Source organism: Capricornis sumatraensis, chromosome X, assembly GCF_032405125.1.
Source record: "Capricornis sumatraensis isolate serow.1 chromosome X, serow.2, whole genome shotgun sequence".
Lineage (NCBI taxonomy): Eukaryota > Metazoa > Chordata > Mammalia > Artiodactyla > Bovidae > Capricornis > Capricornis sumatraensis.
Genome location: NC_091092.1, coordinates 78,630,957 through 78,638,378, shown reverse-complemented (window position 1 = coordinate 78,638,378; position 7,422 = coordinate 78,630,957). Strand labels below are relative to the sequence as shown.

Below are 7,422 nucleotides of genomic sequence, written 5' to 3'. Positions count from 1 at the left end.
CACTCAGCAAGAGTCTTGCAGTAAGAAGACACTGAGGAAAAAAAAAGAAGACACTGAGGAGGACATGGGACTGTGCTGTGTCTTGTTGGAGAAGCAGAACAATTCGTTACCTACCTGGAGTGTCTTTGGCTGTGGGCATCCCCTGCTGTTAAGTTTTTGTTTTCTTTTTAGCCACACAAAGCTGCACCCAAGCTTGTTTGACGTCTGTTCTGTCAACTGTCCATGATGTTGGGCCCTGAGAGAGATGAAGGCTTTGTGGTCAAGCTCCGTGGCCTGCCCTGGTCCTGCTATGTTGAGGATGTTCAAAATTTCCTCTCTGACGGCATGATCCATGATCGGGTCACAAGTGCTCATTTTATCTACAGTACAGAAGGCAGGCAGAGTGGTGAGACTTTTGTTGAACTTCAATCAGAATATGATGTAAGGATGGCCCTTAAAAAAGACAGGCAAAGCATGGGAGATTGGTACATTGAAGTGTTCAAGACCCACAGAACTGAGATGGATTGGGTGTTGAAGCACAGTGGTCCAAACAGTGGTGACACTTCCAGTGATGGTTTCATCAGAATTCGAGGACTCCCATTTGGATGCACCAAGGAGGAGATCATTCAGTTCTTCTCAAGGTTGGAAATGATGCCAAACGGGATCACACTGCCTGTGGACCCTGAGGGCAAGACTACAGGGGAAACCTTTGTGCAGTTTGCTTCAGAGGAGATAGAGAAGGCTCTAGAGAAGCACAAGAAGAGAATCAGTTCAGTTCAGTTGCTCAGTCGTGTCTGACTCTTTGCCACCCCATGAATCGCAGCACACCAGGCATCCCTGTCCATCACCATCTCCCGGAGTTCACTGAAACTCACGTCCATCAAGTCAGTGATGCCATCCAGCCATCTCATCCTCTGTTGTCCCCTTCTTCTCCTGCCCCTAATCCATCCCAGCATCAGAGTCAACTCCTCGCATGAGGTGGCCAAAGTATTGGAGTTTCAGCTTTAGCATCATTCCTTCCAAAGAACACCCAGGACTGATCTCCTTTAGAATGGACTGGTTGGATCTCCTTGCAGTCCAAGGGACTCTCAAGAGTCTTCTCCAACACCACAGTTCAAAAGCATCAATTCTTTGGCACTCAGCTTTCTTCACAGTCCAACTCTCACATCCATACATGACCACAGGAAAACCCATAGCCTTGACTAGACGGACCTTTGTTGGCAAAGTAATGTCTCTGCTTTTGAATATGCTGTCTAGGTTAAGCGTCTTTTAATTTCATGGCTGCAATCACCATCTGCAGTGATTTTGGAGCCCCCCCAAAATAAAGTCTGCCACTGTTTCCACTGTTTCCCCATCTCTTTCCCATGAAGTGATGGGACCAGATGCGATGATCTTCGTTTTCTGAATGTTGAGCTTTAAGCCAACATTTTCACTCTCCTCTTTCACTTTCATCAAGAGGCTTTTGAGTTCCTCTTCACTTTCTGCCATAAGGGTGGTATCATCTGTATATCTGAGGTTATTGATATTTCTCCCGGCAATCTTGATTCCAGCTTGTGCTTCTTCCAGCCCAGCGTTTCTCATGATGTACTCTGCATATAAGTTAAATAAGCAGGGTGACAATATACAGCCTTGACGTACTCCTTTTCCTATTTGGAACCAGTCTGTTGTTCCATGTCCAGTTCTGTTGCTTCCTGACCTGCATATAGGTTTCTCAAGAGGCAGGTCAGGTGGTCTGGTATTCCCATCTCTTTCAGAATTTTCCACAGTTTATTGTGATCCACACAGTCAAAGGCTTTGGCATAGTCAAGAAAGCAGAAATAGATGTTTTTCTGGAACTCTCTTGCTTTTTCCATGATCCAGCAGATGTTGGCAATTTGATCTCTGGTTCCTCTGCCTTTTCTAAAACCAGCTTGAACATTTGGAAGTTCACAGTTTGCATATTGCTGAAGCCTGGCTTGGAGAATTTTGAGCATTACTTTACTAGCATGTGAGATGAGTGCAGTTGTGTGGTAGTTTGAGCATTCTTTGGCATTGCCTTTCTTTGGGATTGGAATGAAAACTGACCTTTTCCAGTCCTGTGGCCACTGCTGAGTTTTCCGAATTTGCTGGCATATTGAGTGCAGCACTTTCACAACATCATCTTCCAGGATTTGAAATAGTTCAACTGGAATTCCATCACCTCCACTAGCTTTGTTCGAAGTGATGCTTTCTAAGGCCCACTTGACTTCACATTCCAGGATGTCTGGCTCTAGGTGAGTGATCACACCATCGTGATTATCTTGGTCGTGAAGATCTTTTTTGTACAGTTCTGTGTATTCTTGCCACCTCTTTTTAATATCTTCTGCTTTTGTTAGGTCCGTACCATTTCTGTCCTTTATCGAGCCCATCTTTGCATGAAATGTTCCCATGTCCGAGGTCAGGGGCAGAGGCCGAGAGGAACTACCCCATGTCTGAGGCCAGGGGCGGCACCAGGAAGAGCTATCCTCCCGGCCCGAGGCCAGGGGTGGCGGCCACGAGGAGTTACCCCAAGTCCGAGGTCAGGGCGGCGGCCGAGAGTGCCAGGCTGCGACGGCACAGGAGCGGCCGAGAGGAGCTACCCCATGTCTAGATCAGGGGCGGCTGCCGGAAGGAGCTAACCCCCGTCCGAGGCCAGGGGTGGCGGTCCAGAGGAGCTACCCTACGGCCGAGGTCCGGGGGGGTGGCCAAGAGTGCCAGGCAGCGACGGCGCAGGAGCTGCCGAGAGGAGGTACCCAATGCCCGAGGTCAAGGGCGGTGGCCGGGAGGAGCTATCCCCTGCCCGAAGCCAGGGGTGGCGGCCGGGAGGAGCTACCCCCACATCCGAGGCAAGGGGTGGCGGCTGCGAGGAGTTACCCCAGGCCCAAGGTCAGCGGCGATGGCCGGGAGGAGCTACCCCACGTCGAGGTCAGGGGCGGCGGCCAGGAGGAGCTGCCCCCAACCCGAGGCCAGGGGTGGCGGTCCAGAGGAGCTACCCTAGGGCCGAGGTCCGGGGGGGTGGCCAAGAGTGCCAGGCTGCGACGGCGCAGGAGCTGCCAAGAGGAGGTACCCAACGCCCGAGGTCAAGGGCGGCGGCCGGGAGGAGCTATCCCCTGCCCGAGGCCAGGGATGGCAGCCGGGAGGAGCTACCCCCGATCCGAGGCCAGGGGTGGCGGCCGCGAGGAGTTACCCCAGGCCCAAGGTCAGCGGCAACAGCCAGGAGGAGCTACCCCATGTCGAGGTCGGGGGCAGCGGCCAGGAGGAGCTGCCCCTCACCCGAGACCAGGGGCGGTGGCTGGGAGGAGTTACCCCACATCGAGGTCAGGAGTGGCGGCCGAGAGGAGCTACGCACGTCCGAGGTCAGGGCGGCGGCCGGGAGGAGCTATCCCAGGCTCGAGGCCAAGTGCGGCGGCTGCGAGGAGTTATCCCACGACGAGGCCAGGAGCGGTGGCTGCGAGGAGTTACCCCAGGGCGAAGGTCAGCGGCAACAGCCGGGAGGAGCTACCCCATGTCGAGGTCGGGGGCGGCGGCCAGGAGGAGCTGCCCCGCACCCGAGTCCAGGGGTCGTGGCCAGGAGAAGCTATCCCCGGCCGGAGGCCAAGGGCGCTGGCTGCGAGGAGTTACCCCACGTCAAGGTCAGGGCGGCGGCTGGGAGGAGCTATCCCCCGCCCGAGGCCAAGGGAGGCTGCTGGGAGGAGCTATCCCCAGCCCGAGGCCAGGGATGGCGGCTGGGAGGAGCTATCCCCGGCCCCGAGGCCAAGTGCAGCTGCTGGGAGGAGCTATCCCCGGGCCGAGGCCAGGGATGGCGGCTGGGAGGAGGTATCCCCCGCCCGAGGGCGGGGGCGGTGGCTGGGAAGAGCTATCCCCTGCCCGAGGCAAGGCATGGTAGCCAGGAGGACCCCAAGCCCGAGGCCAGGGGCCGTGTCTGCAAGGAGTTACCCCACCTCGAGGTCATTGCGGCGGGGAGGAGCTATCCCCTGCCCCAGGCCAGGTGTTGTGGCCAGGAGAAGCTATCCCCGGCCCCGAGGCCACGGGCAGTGGCTGGGAGGAGCTATCACCCGCCCGAGGCCACGGGCGGTGGCTGGGAGGAGCTGACCCCCGCCCAACGGCAGGGGCGGTGGGTTCAAGGAGATACCCCACGCCATGGCTGGGAGGAGCTATCCCCTGCCCGAGGCCAGGGGCGGTGGCTGGGAGGAGCTATCCCCCGCCCGAGGGCAGGGGCGGTGGCTGCGAGGAGTTACCCCCCGCCATGGCTGGGTGGAGCTATCCCCCGCCCGAGGCCAGGGATGGCGGCTGGGAGGCCTATCCCCCGCCCGTCGGGCGGGCGGGGGTGGCTGGGAGGAGCTATCTCCCGCCCAAGGCCAGGGGCGGTGGCTGCGAGGAGTTACCCCACGCCTTAGCTGGGAGGAGCTATCCCCTGCCCGAGGCCAAGGGCGGCTGCTGGGAGGAGCTATCCCCCGCCCGAGGGCAGGGGCGGTGGCTGCGAGGAGTTACCCCACGCCATCGCTGGGAGGAGCTATCCCCCGCCAGAGGCCAGGGATGGCGGCCAGGATGACCCACATCCCGAGGCCAGGGGCAGTGTCTGCGAGGAGTTACCCCACCTCGAGGTCATTGCGGCGGGGAGGAGCTATCCCCCGCCCCAGGCCAGGTGTTGTGGTCAGGAGAAGCTATCCCCGGCCCCGAGGCCTCGGGCAGTGGCTGGGAGGAGCTATTCCCCGCCCGAGGCCACGGGCGGTGGCTGGGAGGAGCTGTCCCCCGCCCAACGGCAGGGGCGGTGGCTTCAAGGAGATACCCCACGCCATAGCTGGGAGGAGCTATCCCCTGCCCGAGGCCAAGGGCGGCTGCTGGGAGGAGCTATCCCCTGCCCGTGGCCACCGGCGGTGGCTGGGAGGAGCTATCCCCCGCCCAAGGGCAGGGGCGGTGGCTGCGAGGAGTTTCCCCACGCCATGGCTGGGTGGAGCTATCCCCTGCCCGAGGCCAATGGCGGCTGCTGGGAGGAGCTATCCCCCGCCCGAGGCCAGGCATGGGGGAGAGGAGGACCCCAAGCCCGAGGCCAGGGGCCGCGTCTGCGAGGAGTTACCCCACCTCGAGGTCATTGCGGCGGGGAGGAGCTATCCCCCGCCCCAGGCCAGGTGTGGCCAGGAGAAGCTATCCCCGGCCCCGAGGCCCCGGGCAGTGGCTGGGAGGAGCTATCCCCCGCCTGAGGCCACGGGCGGTGGCTGGGAGGAGCTGTCCCCCGCCCGAGGCCACGGGCGGTGGCTGGGAGGAGCAATCCCAGCCCGAGGCCATGGGCAGTGGCTGGGAGGAGCTATTCCCCGCCCCAGGGCAGGGTCGGTGGCTGCGAGGACTTACCCCACGCCATGGCTGGGTGGAGCTATCCCCCGCCCGAGGCCAGGGATGGCGGCTGGGAGGCCTATCCCCCGCCCGTCGGGCGGGCGGGGGTGGCTGGGAGGAGCTATCTCCCGCCCAAGGCCAGGGTCGGTGGCTGCGAGGACTTACCCCACGCCATGGCTGGGTGGAGCTATCCCCCGCCCGAGGCCAGGGGCGGTGGCTGCGAGGAGTTACCCCACGCCTTAGCTGGGAGGAGCTATCCCCTGCCCGAGGCCAAGGGCGGCTGCTGGGAGGAGCTATCCCCTGCCCGTGGCCACCGGCAGTGGCTGGGAGGAGCTATCCCCCGCCCAAGGTCAGGGGCGGTGGCTGGGAAGTTATGCTCCGCCCGAGGGCAGGGGCGGTGGCTGGGAGGAGTTACCCCACGCCATGGCTGGGTGGAGCTATCCCCTGCCCGAGGCCAAGGGCGGCTGCTGGGAGGACCTATCCCCCGCCCCAGGGCAGGTGTTGTGGCCAGGAGAAGCTAACCCCGGCCCCGAGGCCAGGGGCAGTGGCTAGGAGGAGCTATCCCCCGCCCGACGCCACGGGCGGTGGCTGGGAGGAGCTACTCCCCGCCCCAGGGCAGGGGCAGTGGCTGGGAGGAGCTATCCCAGCCCCAGGCCATGGGCAGCGGCTGGGAGGAGCTATTCCCCGCCCCAGGGCAGGGGCGGTGGCTGCGAGAAGTTACCCCACCTCGAGGTCATTTCGGCGGGGAGGAGCTATCCCCCGCCCCAGGCCAGGTGTGGCCAGGAGAAGCTATCCCCAGCCCCGAGGCCACAGGCAGTGGCTGGGAGGAGCTATCCCCCGCCCGAGGCCACGGGCGGTGGCTGGGAGGAGCTATCCCCCGCCCAAGGCCAGGGGCGGTGGCTGCAAGGCGTTACCCCACGCCATAGCTGGGAGGAGCTATCCCCTGCCCGAGGCCAAGGACGGCTGCTGGGAGGAGCTATACCCCGCCCGAGGCCAGGGGCGGTTGCTGCGAGCAGTTACCCCACGCCATAGCTGGGAGGAGCTATCCCCCGCCTGAGGCCAGGGGCGGTGGCTGGGAAGAGCTCTCCCCCGCCCTAGGCCAGGGGCAGTGGCTGGGAGGAGTTACCCCACCTCGAGGTCATTGCGCCGGGGAAGAGCTATCCCCCGCCCCAGGCCAGGTGTTGTGGCCAGGAGAAGCTATCCCCGGCCCCGAGGCCGCGGGCAGTAGCTGGGAGGAGCTATTCCCCGCCCGAGGCCACGGGTGGTGGCTGGGAGGAGCTGTCCCCCGCCCAACGGCACAGGCGGTGGCTTCAAGGAGATACCCCACGCCATGGCTGGGTGGAGCTATCCCCTGCCCGAGGCCAATGGCGGCTGCTGGGAGGAGCTATCCCCCGCCCGAGGCCAGGCATGGGGGCCAGGAGGACCCCAAGCCCGAGGCCAGGGGCCGCGTCTGCGAGGAGTTACCCCACCTCGAGGTCATTGCGGCGGGGAGGAGCTATCCCCCGCCACAGGCCAGGTGTTGTGGCCAGGAGAAGCTATCCCCGGCCCCGAGGCCACTGGCAGTGGCTGGGAGGAGCTATCACCCGCCGAGGCCACGGGCATGGCTGAGAGGAGCTATCCCCCGCCCCAGGCCAGGGGCAGTGGCTAGGAGGAGCTATCCCCCGCCCGACGCCACAGGCGGTGGCTGGGAGGAGCTATTCCCCGCCCCAGGGCAGGGGCGGTGGCTGCGAGGAGTTACCCCACGCCATGGCTGGGTGGAGCTATCCCCTGCCCGAGGCCAAGGGGGGCTGCTGGGAGGATCTATACCCCGCCCGAGGCCAGGGATGGTGGCTGGGAGGAGCTATCCCCCGCCCGAGGCCAGGGATGGCGGCTGGGAGGACCTATCCCCTGCCCGAGGCCATGGGCAGTGGCTGGGAGGAGCTACTCCCCGCCCCAGGGCAGGGGCGGTGGCTGCGAGGAGTTACCCCACGCCATGGCTGGGAGGAGCTATCCCCTGCCCGAGGCCAAGGGCGGCTCCTGGGAGGAGCGATCCCCCGCCCGAGGGCACGGGCGGTGGCTGCGAGCAGTTACCCCACGCCATAGCTGGGAGGAGCTATCCCCCGCCGGAGGCCAGGG

General features: G+C 63.1%; 1 pseudogene; it reads left to right on the top strand.

Moving 5' to 3' along the window:
- Positions 1-222: 222 nt before the first annotated feature.
- LOC138070857 (heterogeneous nuclear ribonucleoprotein F-like) overlaps positions 223-7,422 on the top strand; it is a 32,811-nt pseudogene continuing 25,611 nt past the window's right edge.